Genomic DNA, 13,970 nt, shown 5'->3' with positions numbered 1-13,970 from the left:
AAGTGGTGTATGTTTAACCAAGATCGGAGTAGGCTAGAAGAAGTTAAACAGAATGAATCTCATTTTTCAATCAGAAAAATGAAGCTGAGGGTTAAATATAAACACAGAACTTACACTGGCGATAAAACGTGGTTTTAAATTGCTGGACCTTGACCTCAACAACAACAGCAAAAAATCACACTACACTTTCCATAGGGTGGCTGAGAGAGCCCATTCAGTAAGGCCTTGTCCAAGACCAGGATTCACAAGGTAGAGAAAGAAAACCAACTCCTCTGCCTGTCCTCTGACCTCTACACACTCACAGATCATGCCATGGGCCTGCTACCCTCCTCCCCCTATAAATGGAACTGAAGAAACATGTGAGCTCGAACACACATACACACACACACACACACACACACACCACACCACACACACACACACCACACCACACATACTCACACTCACACACATGCACATACACTCACACCCATACACATGCACACCCACACATGCACACATACTCACACCTATACACATGCATACACACACCACATATACTCACACACACATGCACACACACTCACACCCACACACATATACACACACATGCACACATACTCACACCCACACACATGCATACACACACCACATACACTGACACACACATGCACACACACTCACACCCACACATATGTACACACACATGCACACACACACATGCACACACACACACACACACACACACACACACACGAAGACCAGTGTTTCTTGTAGGGTGATCCTGCAGGAGAATCCTCTGGTCTGTGGGTCTGTTCACTCAAAGTAATTTCTTTTTTAAATATCAGACATTGGTACAGGGAGCTTGAGAAAGGACCCGAGTTTTGTGCATTTTATTTCTTCTAAACTCCTGGAAAAGGCAGCCATGCTGCAGGGTGATTCGCCCATGCAGGCACTCCAAAGGAATTTCACCTGACAACCTGCTGAAGCCATACCAAAACCCCTTCAATGGCACTCACTTGCAGGGGAAACGATCGTTCTACTCTTCCCTCCTCCACACTGCTTGCTCTCAGGAAAACTGGCTGCAGAAACACCATGAACAAAAGACAATTATTTATACCAGCCTTATTTATACCAGCAGCATCAGGTTTATATAAAGCAAGATCCTGCCCACAGAGTTCACGTGTCCAGCTTTTCCCTGGCCAGAAAATGGTTAAAGGGATGAAAATGTGCAGACGCACCCTACTGACTCAGTACAGCCCCTGCACTGTAGTAAGTGACTGACTCTCATGGAAGAATGAAAATGAACGCTCCCAAGTTTACACAACTCACTCCAAAAGAAAAGCTGAGGGAAAGGCCCACAAGTGCCCACCCAGCAGCCTGACCCAGTGAGCAGCCACCACTCCACAAGCCCAGCTAATAAGCAAGCAGGCTTCCTCTCTGGGTGCCCCATGGTTAGTAAGGGAAAGGCCACCAGAGAAGACTTCTATTCAAAGTGTTTTCCGTGGAGCTGCTGAGCAGTGTGGTGACCTATCTCAATTCTAGTGGATGCCTGACCTCAGGTGGTAAGATCTCAGCTATCATACCATTGGTACCACACACACACACACACACACACACACACACACACACACATATGTGGGTGCACACACGTACTCAGTCACACACACACTCACATGTCTCATGCACATGTGTTCCCTCACATCTTCCTAGTCACACACTATACTCATGTTCAGTCACATATAAGTGCATGTACTCACACATGCACATTCACACCCTCACCCATGCTCATGTGCTCACATTCATACCACTACTCCTGCACACACATGCTCACACTCACACACTCACTCAGGCTGAGGCTAGTACACACACACACACACACACATTCACATGCTCTCACACATTTCCATACATACCTCTACACACACACACACACACACACTCACACATTCCCATTCATACCTACACACACACACTCACATACTCTCACACATTTCCATTCATACCTACACACACACACACATTCACATACTCTCACACATTCCCATTCATACCTACACACACACACACTCACATACTCTCACACATTCCCATACATACCTACACACACACACACACTCACATACTCTCACACATTCCCATTCATACCTACACACACACACACACACTCTCTCTCTCTCTCACATACTCTCACACATTCCCATACATACCTACATACACACACACACTTACATACTCTCACACATTCTCATTCATACCTACACACACACACACACTCACATACTCTCACACATTCCCATACATACCTACACACACACACACACACACACACACACTTACATACTCTCTCACATGCTCACACTTCCACACATGCTCCCGCGCACTCACAACTTTTCTACAGGCTCAGGCTCAGATCCATACACCCAAATGCTTTCACACTCAAATGCATGTGTTCAGACGCTCACAACAACCACACCCTCTGCCACATGTTCTCACACATACTCACACCCTTACACACACATTCACACACTCACACTTCTGCACAGTCACGGGTATTTCTATACATACACATGTGTACACACTCCTTTGTCTTGGTGAAGTCACGGTGTTTGCTGTCACTGGAGTTTACAGTTAATCAAAGAGCTTGTTACTAAAATGGAGTTACGGTGTGTTAATATCACCCTGCTGCTGCCCTAACTCCCATCACCCCACACCTCTCGCTAGATTCCCATGAGATGTCCATCCTCCAGGGAGCTCTGGCTGATCCATTCCAACAGGCAGATGACTAAGAAGGCCCTCGTCCCCATTCCCAGCTCCCTCTCTCTGCCTGCCTTCCTGAAGTCTACTGACTTCTCATCTCCCCAAAAATGCTCTGAGTAAACACCTCTTACCCAGAACCCGAATTCCTAGCAGATGATCCTGTTTCCTCCCAGCCCCAATCCCTGTGCTGCAAACATCCCAGAACTCAGTATTGCCCTCCCAGGCAGTGACCCACATACCTCAAGTGCCTCAGCCAGTAAGAGGAGGCTGCCATAGCTCCTGTGGAGATGCACTGCAGTGGCCTCCAGACATAGGAGGTCATGTTCTTCACAAAGCCCAACCTTTTCATTGCCACAGAGCAGTCCCAGCATATATTCCTACCAGCGCACACGTGGCAACACCCAGGTCGCCTGCCTGCAAGCCTTCTTCATAGACAAGGAGTTTGAGGCACACCAACCTGATTCTTTCATAGTAGGAAATGCCAGGGTGCTTGCATACTCAGGAAAGCATATGGACAGCCCAGGAGGGCAGGTACATCTCTAACCTGCCCTGGCCATAGGTACCCCTTCCCATAGTGGTCAGGGTGCACTGTTCTTCTCAGCTCTCAGGGAGAGCAACTTACCCAGAAATACAACACTAAGCACATCTCCAGCCCCTGCTAATGCATAGTTTCACTTTCTGCCATTTTTTTTCTCCATCTTTATTAACTTGGGTATTTCTAATTTACATTTCAATTGTCATTACCTTTCCCAGTTTCTGGGCCAACATCCCCCTAACCCCTCACCATTAAATTTGTGGTTGTCCAGGCTGGGGAGATGGCTCAGGGGTTAAGAGCAGAGGTCCTGAGTTCAAATCCCAGCAACTACCTGGTGGCTCACAACCATCTGTAATGGGCTCTGATGCCCTCTTCTGTGTGTCTGAAGACAGCTACATTGTACTTAATATATAATAAATGAATCTTTTAAAAAATTGTAGTTATCATATATTTATGTGACAACATAAAGTAATTCCTATTTTAAAAAATCCAAACAAACCATGGTCACTATACATTAGTTGCCCACTGTCTTAGTCAGGGTTTCTATTCCTACACAAAGCAGCATGACCAAGAAGCAAGTTGGGGAGGAAAGGGTTTATTCAGCTTACACTTCCACATTGCTGTTCATCACCAAAGGATGTCAGGACTGGAACTCAGGCAGACAAAAGGAAGGAGCTGATGCAGAGACCATGAAGGGATGTTTCTTACTGGATTGCTTCCCCTGGCTTGCTCAGCTTGCTTTCTTATAGAACCCAAGACCACCAGCCCAGAGACGGCACCACCCACAATGGGCCCTCCCCTCCTTGATCACTAATTGAGAAAATGCCTTACAGCTGAGTCTCATGGAGGCATTTCCTCAAGGGAGGCTTTCTCTGTGATAACTCCAGTTTGTGTCAAGTTGACACACAAAACCAGCCAGTACACCCTCATTTCCTGTAAATACCCATAATTTAATAACTATATCAGAACATAAGAAATATTTGTATCTGGATAAAGAATATTTAAATATATGGCTAAATGGTACATGGATAAAGGCACTAAGCAGAACTTCCCAGAAGTAGATAAGCCATGTATTTCATAAAACCCTGCGTATTTTCTACCCACACACAGTGGGCACAATGGGCAAAGAAGACATTACCGAGAGAAACCTCCACTTCCTTACTGCAAAGCAGCTGATATGTCTCTTTCCCCCGGTTGTAGCTTCTCTATAAACAGACACAAAATGCTTGGCTAATTCCCTGATTTTGATCAACACTGTGGCAAAGACACTGTTATAACAATAAATTCCACAACCTTGGGATATCTACAGATACTGACAATCAGAAAGTCAGACATGTCCAAGTGTCTAAGGAGAGGCAGTGTCTTCCCCTCCTGGCAGGAAGCAGAAGGTCGATATGAGCGCTGCCATCTTGTCTCACCCTGAGTGAAAGGCTGTCCAGAGGCATTAGAGAAAAACAGGAGTGCATGCCGAAGGTTTCCTCAGGCCCACCCCACAGCACCGCAGCATGGAGATTTCTCATCATGCACTGGGCATGGGGATTTCCCACAGTGCACTGCTGTTTTCCCTCTTGCTCCGGTCAAGTCTGACAACTCGGATATTCCTGAGATCTGTGGATGGCCGTTTTCATGTTTGCACAAACCCCAAAGCCCAAAAAGATCTATGTGGACCTCGAAGAAGGATATGGTCATATGTGAGGAATGTAATGTTACCCAGGTGTCCCTAACTTCCAGGCATGACTCCTCTGGGAGGTACTTGATCACCAAGGAGACTCAGCTGAGGAAATGGTCAACAGGATACATCCAGCCTCAGTTCTCTGGTGAGCACTTGTCCCTGACCAATCTCCCATCTTGTGAGAACTTCTGTAACTGATCACGGTGCCAACACAAGGCAAGACTAGGTTTGCACTAGTGCTCGCTGTGGCTCTGCCACATTTCAGAGCCCCAAATAAATCACTTTTATGCAATCTTTTCCTCTTCTCTGACTTGACATCAAGAAATCGAAGCCTGCAGGTGTGCCTTGCACAAGACCCTGGGTTGAACCCAGTACAAAGCAAGCAAGCAAGCAAAACACACACACACACACTCACATGCACACACTCACATGCACACACGCACACACAGGGGCTGGATTGGCATGTTCCTAATACTGAGGCAAGCATCCCAAACCTAGCTGAAGGCACAGATATAACATCTCCAGCAGCCAAACCACCCATCCATGTAAGTCAGAGGTTCGCTTTCCCCTTTCTTTTTTTTTTTTTTTTTTTTTTTTTTTTCGGAGCTGGGGACCGAACCCAGGGCCTTGTGCTTCCTAGGTAAGCGCTCTACCACTGAGCTAAATCCCCAGCCCGCTTTCCCCTTTCTTAAAGGTCTGGCAATATCCTGTGAGCATCAAAGTGGAAACTCCCTCAAAACAGTGCTCTAGAGCAGAAATAGTAAAAACTAAGCTAAGGAAACGAAGGAGACTCGTAAAGATATTGTGATGGGCAGAAGTGGTATTGTGAGGCTTCACTTTCCATGACAGCGTCAGACACCCACGGCAGGGACACGGAGACAGAGAGAGCTGAGACAGCCATCAAGACGGCAAGTGCAGGTGCGTGCGTGCGAGCGTGTGTGCGTGTGAACGTGCATGTGTGTGATTGTGTGTGGGTGTGTGTGCATGTGCGTGTATGAGTGTGCATGTGTGTGTGAAGTGAGTGTGTGTGTTTGAGTGTGTGTGTGAAGTGTGTGTGTTTGAGTGTGTGTGTGCATGTGCATGTGTGTGAGTGTGTGCGGGTGTGCATGTGTGTGATTGTGTGTGTGTGTGCATGTGCATGTATGAGTGTGCATGTGTGTGAGTGAGTGTGAGTGTTTGAGTGTGTGTGAAGTGAGTGTGTGTGAGTGTATGTGTGTGAAGTGTGTGTGTGAGTGTTTGAGTGTGTGTGCGCATGTGCATGTGCGTGTATGAGTGTGCATGTTTGAGTGTGTGTGTGCATGTGTGTGTGGGTGTGTGTGAAATGAGTGTGTGTTTGTGTGTGTGAAGTGAGTGTGTGTGAGTGTTTGAGTGTGTGTGTGTGCGCATGTGCATGTGTGTGAGTGTGTGCGGGTGTGCATGTGTGTGTATGAGTGTGCGTGTGTGAGTGTGTGTGCATGTGTATGTGCATGCATGTGTGTATGAGAATTTACTTTAAAAACAATTTCATGACAGTTTTGAAGTGTGAAAGATTCTCTTTTATTTATTTATTTATTTATTTATTTATTTTGGTTCTTTTTTCCAGAGCTGGGGACCGAACCCAGGGCCTTGCGCTTCCTAGGCAAGTGCTCTACCACTGAGCTAAATCCCCAACCCCGAAAGATTCTCTTTTAAAATTCAGCTTTAAGTGCATTCATGATCCCCAACAATAACAACAAAGGGAAGAACAGAACCCCAAGAATGAAGTAGGAATAATCTTGGGGAGCTTCCTCAAAGAAAATATCAGAAGATCCATGCCAGTTTGACGGCACGTTGCCTGTCATCCCGCCTTTGGGAGGCAGAGGCAGGGAGATGTGGGTTTCTAGGGTATGTAGTAAGATACTGTCTCAAAAGAAAAACAAACAACCAAAAACAACAAAACAAACAAACAAACCAAGAGGCTGAAGAACTGGCTTATCAGTTAAACACGTGCACTGTTCATCCTCACAACCCAGGTTTGGTTCCTATGGCTTCCGTGGGCACTAGGCACGTGCGTAGTACACGTGCACACTTGTGAGCAAGACAGTCCCACCTCTGAAAACAATTCTTGAAAAATAACGACAAGAAGCAACAAGAACAAAGGAAGCACTAGGCAAGACGGAGGTCAGGGGTGAAAGCCCACGGTTTCAGGTAGGTTTGATGATCCACAGAGAAGACGTAAGTAGCCATCCAAGAGCGACGGGCTCAGAAGGTACAGCCAGGCCAGAGCGGCAAGGGTAAGAAATGAGATCGTGTGGGCGAGCCCTTCTACAGAAGAAAATGCCCTCCTCCGCCTCAGTCGCCACAAAGTAACAGCCATACTGGGATGCTCCTCTGGATCGCAGCTTTTGAAGAAGGCAGTGGCACCATTGTATGAGAAGCAAAAGGGAAAACCGTGTGCAGAAACTTCACACACAACCTCATCAAGAGTATTTCCAGGGACAGACAGATGGACTAAGGCGGACAATGGTCTCTTTCCCTGTTCCTTCCAGTGCAGGTTCCTTCACTAACAAGCTTTGACCATGTCACTAATACCTCGAGATCTACCCCAATGCGTTTGTCAGAGGGTGAGTACCCAAAGCAGAAAGACTGCAGAAGTTACAGAGTGCACCTGGAAGCCCTGGCATGGTGCCTAGGGATGCCATGGACTTAGAAGACAAACTAAGCTTCAGGAAAATCCACCCACACCAGCAGCAGCAGCAGGAGTCTCCAACACTGCCTCCAGATTAGCTGCAGGGGGCAGCATCGAGGAATTCAGCCAGGGCCTATATATTTAACATATGTTCCTGTACGTTCATGTACACTGGTATAGCCATTCTCTTGAATTGTCAGGCATCCATTCAGTCCTGCACATGGTGATGATGACCGAGGAAGTCTTTCTGGAACCTCCTCCTGGTTCTGAAGTCTTCTACAGGAGACTCAGCCTGTGCGCCTTTAGTATGGGTACATCAGAACTGCAAAGGAGAACCAACCAGGGAAGATGGCGGCTGCAGGAGCGGGTGGGGAGGTGGAGGGTAAGATGGGGGAGGGTAGAGGGTGGGGACTAGATCGCCAATCCTCCGACTGTGTGGGGAAAGAAGATTACTTTGTATCCTCGGACTGTGTGGGGAAAGAAGATTACTTTGTCTCAGCTTTGCCTGAAATGGTTTCCTCAGCAGTCTACTTTAGCAAAGGAACTCAGAGAAACCTGCTCCCTAGGTGGTCTCTCCATGCCAGGGAGGTGTTCACAGCCGGTACTAAGGGCTGCTGGCTGAACTTCAGCCTAGAATGTGCAGTCAGAGAGATGCCCTTGTTATCTGTGGGATGCACAGCTCCCAGCTCTGTGCTTCCCTAGAGGGGAACCCTTCTCACCTTCAGAGCCCCACCAGCCGTTCTGAGCCTCGGCTTCAGAGCCCTTCTCTCTTCTCTCTTACCTTCCACACTCGGCTGTTTCTCAGACTCCCATGACTACCGTCCTTCTCTGATGGGCTTTCTTTACTCTGTCATGAAGCTCTGACAGGAAAATAAAGGGCTGCTGCTTGACCACAGTGGCAGGTATACTCTCAAGACCCTTCCTTCCTCACATTCCGCCTACAGAGGCTGCCTCCCCTTAAGAGAAGGCCACATGCTAATAACTCACAGTCACCGAGCAGAAGAATAAACTAGTCCTTTCTTGGTAAGACATCTATAATAAAACAAAACCACAACCTTTCAGTGGCTCACTGATGGACACCGGAGACTTCCTTGCTCCTGAAAATGCACAATAAACTCCGGCAGTGTGGGAAGCCCAGCTTTCTGAGTTTATAGCGCTGGTGGATGTTCTAGTGTGTTGCTGAAATGGCCACTTAAATTGTCCTTTCTTGTGGCTGATATTCGCCCCTCATACATAATGGCTGTCCTACAATCCTCCCTTTTTCGGTGGAGGGAGCTGGGATGGATGCTGGGGAATCATACCCACTAACCAAGTGTTCTGTCACCAAGCTACCTCTCAGCTAAACATTTTATTTTACGCAGAAAAGTCCTGATGCATCCAGCATTCATGCTTCAGAGCACAGAATGCATTTAGCCAGGCTTCCCTGAAGTGGCCAGCATCCTGAAGGACATGAAGACACAGAAGGGTGCTGGTGGGCATCCTGTTAATCTCTGGCACTTTAGTTCTGAAAACAGCTTGGTTTTCCCTAAACCTGGTTCCTCTGCTCGGAGAGAAACTCCTCCATCCACTTTAATAAGCAGGTCCAACTCATTTTGCCCAGGTCTCAAAAGTGGCTCTACCTTGATGTCATCATGTCTTGTTCCTATAGACTGAGCAGATTCTGACAGGACAATCTTAACCTGGCTGCCTGGCTGCCCCACCACAGGGCTGTTTCCCTCACAATCTGGCATTAGGTCACCAGGAGCCCCACCCAGAACCGGCTGTCCTGTAAGGAGGTAGTCCTGGCCTTATGGTAAACACCTTCCTCTCCCTTCTGCAGAATTGCATCTCTGAACTTAGACAAATGACTTCTGAGACAATGAGAAGGCCAAGAACCAAGAAGGCAAAGAGTCAACTTCACAGCAAACTTACCTGAGCCTGTTGTTATGAAGAGTGCTGTTCTGTCTCCTGTGTGAATCCTAACATATCCCTTATTAACAGGGATATTTGGAGACTAGGGTCTCCATAGAGCCTTAGACCAGTCCTGTGCAATCGCCAAGCTCTTGGCTGTGTGTTTCACTCCACGATGTGTTCCAGCAGCAATGGGCTGATTGGTCCCCACGTGGTGGAATCCTTCAGGACCCAGTGACCTCTAAGGGACCGAGACCCAGAGCTGTAGGAGAGGTGGTTCTTGGCTAAAGAGGCATGCGATCCTGACAACTGGTCTGGGAACTAAAACCATCTACCGGCACCGCCCACATGGGAGTGTTAGAAATTATAGTCCGTGCTCCCAAGGACCGGCACAGGAACTCAAGACCTCTAAGGAGGCTGCCCAGTGAGAGACTTAGTCCTCCCAGCCTGGGGCAGAACTCCAGAGAGACGCCCTGTGCTGCCCCAGCCCCTACCGCTGTGCTAATTAGGAAACTGCAGGGGGTGGTCCCCTGGCCTTGGCCCCAGCAGCCCAACATTCTTGCATCCATTTCATCTGTCCCCAACCCCCACAGGGTTGGCTCTTGACATCTGAAGGTTACAGAAATGCGTGTGGGAAGGGATCAAAGTCAGTGGTGTGTTAAATGGAGGGGCCTCTTGAGAATCTTGCACTTGGGGTCCATAAAGAGCCACTGGCGGAGGCCAGAAGTAAAGCCTCTAAGGTTGGGCTGTGGGGCCTAGAATGCTCCAGGAGGCAGGAGTACTTTCTCTTCACCTTCACCCTGCCCTCCACTTAACACCTCCCCAAATGTGCCTGAAACTCGGCCACTATAGACCTTCGGTGGACCTCCTCCGGCGCCCACGCGCGTACACGCGTCCTCACGCACGTTCCTGGGGGAATCGACTACAAATCTCTGGTCCCCCCGGCGTGCCCTTAGACCAGGCTGGTGTGGAGGGTGGGGGTGGGGGTGGGCGGGGCGAGCGGAGAAGCAGAGAGGACAGGAAATGCCCTTAATTGAGGGAAATGCACACGAATTGCAGGGGCAGCCTTTGATGTCGCCTCTAGGCTGAAGGGCCCCTCGCTGCTGGCCAGCCCACCCGGCGAGCCCCATCTCCTCTCGGGAGCCAGGGCTTCAGGCTGGTCAGAGCACCCAGGAAGAGGATGTTTTCCGGCTGAGCAGAAGGCTCTGGGCCACTCCTATCTCCAGTGCAAGGCAGCTAGCCAGGAGCCTTTGAGCCCCTTTAGTCCCCCCCCCCCCAGACCCAAGACTCCAGGGGACAGCTCCAAGGACAGGCCTAGCAGGCCTGAGCACATCAGCCTGCCATGAAGCACTCCCCGGAAGAAACAGGCCTGCTTTGACCTAGGATGTGTAAGAGTGTTCGTCCAAATGACATTACACACACACACACACACACACACACACACACACACACACACACACACACACATTTTCCCCCTTTTCATCATCAGCAAATAAAGATTAGCCAGGGAGATTACAGAAAGCGTTTTCAGGCTGCAGCTGATCTTTATTCCGAAGGCTTTGTGATGATATTGATGATGATGATGGTCAAGAGGACAGTTTGATTTTTGTGTTTGGAGCTAGTTATAAAGAATCAATATTATATCAAGGGGTAACTTTCGTGATAAAGGACTTTAGCCACTCCGGCTATTCATCATAAGTCTGTAGCAAGCAGATAGGTCAAAAGAAATTATATTGCACTAAAGAGTGAGTCTTCTTATCTCTCCCATACCAGGGGAATAAGGGGCCAGGCGATCGATACAGTAGCTGCCTTATACTTCTTGCAATTATCAATAGCTGATTTCGCCTTTTGAGGCCTGCATCTATTAGTGCAAGCTAATAATAATCACTTGAGCCTCCCCCACAGGCAGGGGAGTCAAAGTTTTCAGCCCTGACATCATTTATATAATCATATATATATATATATATATATATATATATATATATATGCTTAAAGCACCTGATTCCCAGCCATATGCAGCCCAGATTCAAAGTTTGGTGGTCAGGGGAGGAGGACTTCCATAACATTTGTAGCCCACGGCATGCAGATGACTGTGGTGTGTGTGTGTGTGTGTGTGTTAAGTCCTGGACTGCTTCACCGTGATGCCTCTAGTGAAGCTGCATGGTACCCTGTAGGGACGATGCAGCAAGGCTCCAAGGCACAGGGAGCAAGGCGGATTTAAATATGAAGCACATGGCTCCCTCCTATTAAAAGAATCTGGGCGCATTTATTTCAATGACTTTGAATGCAAAAAGCAATCAGAGCTGAGGCTGAGCTGAATCTGGGGTGGGCAGGGCTATGCCCGGATTTAACTAGTTAACTTCAAGTGGAAGAGCTTCAAGCTCAAATAAAACACCCCCCCCCAATCCCCGACAAGGATAATTCTTGACTACATGCTTTCTGGTACACACACACACACACACACACACACACACACACACACACACACCCTGTAATAGGAAAACAACATCTCAATAATTGGCACTTGACATGCTGTTTGCGTTGGGCTGTGGTACACCAAGCACAGATTTCCTGTTGATGGAAACATTTATCATTGTGATTGCCCCAGAGTGGCAGGTGGTGTTATCAATTACCTCTTCTTACCAATAATAATATTAGTATGGTAATATCTTTGCTCTGGTGAGAACCAATTAGCGGTCACTTGTCACAGCATTGAAGACGGGCAAACACCATGCTGAATCTAACCCAAAGGACTTAAAACAAAAGTTGGGGGTGGGGGGTGGGGAAGGAACCCGAGGGGAAGGGAGTGACGGCGAGGGAGAAGGGAAGACAGAAAACAAAAGCCCTAATATTTGAATACCTATTCTGTGTGAAGGAACTGGAGAAATAACCACGCTGTAAAGAAAATGTCAAGTCCAGCTATGTAAAACTGTCTCGTGTGGATCCAGAGTCAGGTATCTTCAGGGACCAGTGAAGTCAGAAATCAACTAGTCACCTCTCCTTGTCAGGTCAATCTTGCAGACAGGCTTTCTGTTTCATGTGAAGAAATGATACAAATTAATTCAAACACCTAATTATATGTTCCATTAATGTAAAATATACAGTATTAATTTGTAAATAATATCATTAAGCAGACGAAATAATAACGTGTCACCTCTTAAGACGAAAACAGCATCGCAGGGGGAGAGACAATTAACAAATTAGATTTAATTACAGGGAAGAAAAGCAACTTTTGTTTTTGCAATGGTGCTTAGGTATTGCAATGTCTTAATAGACAGTGGTCATGCCGTAAGCGTGCATGCTCCGTGTGCACACTGTACTACTGTGTGCTCCTCTAACTACAGTGGAGCGTGCACTTCTTCTGGGCACAGCCCGAGAGCCTGCTTCCTGCCTCATTGGGGGAAATACCCCCACGACACCCTGTCACTTTGCAATAGACTGTTTTGATTAAGGCTTCAGATGCAAACTCTTTTCATTGAAATTTACCACACTGCATAAGAACAATGAAAGCTTTACCATAGAAGCATAAGAAAGGGAGGGAGGGAGAGGCTAGGTAAGCAGGAAGTTAGGTTTTCCAATTTTCCCTTAAAAGAAAAAAAAAAAAAAAACCCTCTTCTTTGGTCTCTGCCTTTGGGATCCACTTGAGTGTGGCCCTTCTGCAGTGGAGGGGATCTACATAGGCTTCTGTCACACACAGGGCTTCGTTCTTCCCTCAGCGCCCTTGACATCTTCTCAACGAAATTCCAGCGAAGTCGGCCTCAAGGGAGTGGGGTAGCCTGCAATCTCAACCACACAGCTCAGCCAGGTTTCACCTCGACCCTGCCATGGCAAACCACCCTGGCCAGGTCCCACATGGAGACCTCAGCATCCGGCATCCTTACACACTCGCTGAAGAGATGGGTTAGCAATGTCCACTTCTGCCTGAGCCCCACCCACCTTCTTCACCCTTCTATTCCCATCAGTCCAGCCACACCTCTGGAATCGGAGGGCTAGCTCCTTTTACAAGGGCCAGACCTGGATTCGCCTTCATTGGAGGGACTAGAATGGTCCTCCCAGAACCACACCTCATAGAAAATGCAAAGCAAGTCTTCCAATTAAACAGTTACACTGGGAAGAAAGACCTGGGGCGAGCATGCCGGCTTGCTACAGATCAGGAGGGGTGGGCTCGAGAAGAGGATGGAAGAGGGCCTCAAGCAACAAGGAAAGGGTTGAGAGTGGCTTAACATGACCTAAATGAAGAGTCCATAGGGACCAGGCGGTTATGGGATCCAGTGGGATCCATCTTCCTTGAAAGACTTCAGACTTTGTGGGAACCCGCTTTTGATTCTCCCTTGAAGTGTGCCAGAAAAAGGAAGAAAGGGAGAGGGGGAAGAGGGAGGGAGATAGAGAGGGAGGGAGAGAAAAGCAAACCATAAAAATCGGTGCACTTTTAGCCAGCTGCGGGACACAGATGACATGTGACAATCTCGCCAAGTCACTGCAACTTC

This window comes from Rattus norvegicus, chromosome 18, assembly GCF_036323735.1.
Source record: "Rattus norvegicus strain BN/NHsdMcwi chromosome 18, GRCr8, whole genome shotgun sequence".
Taxonomy (NCBI): domain Eukaryota; kingdom Metazoa; phylum Chordata; class Mammalia; order Rodentia; family Muridae; genus Rattus; species Rattus norvegicus.
Note: the sequence above shows the minus strand (reverse complement) of the source record.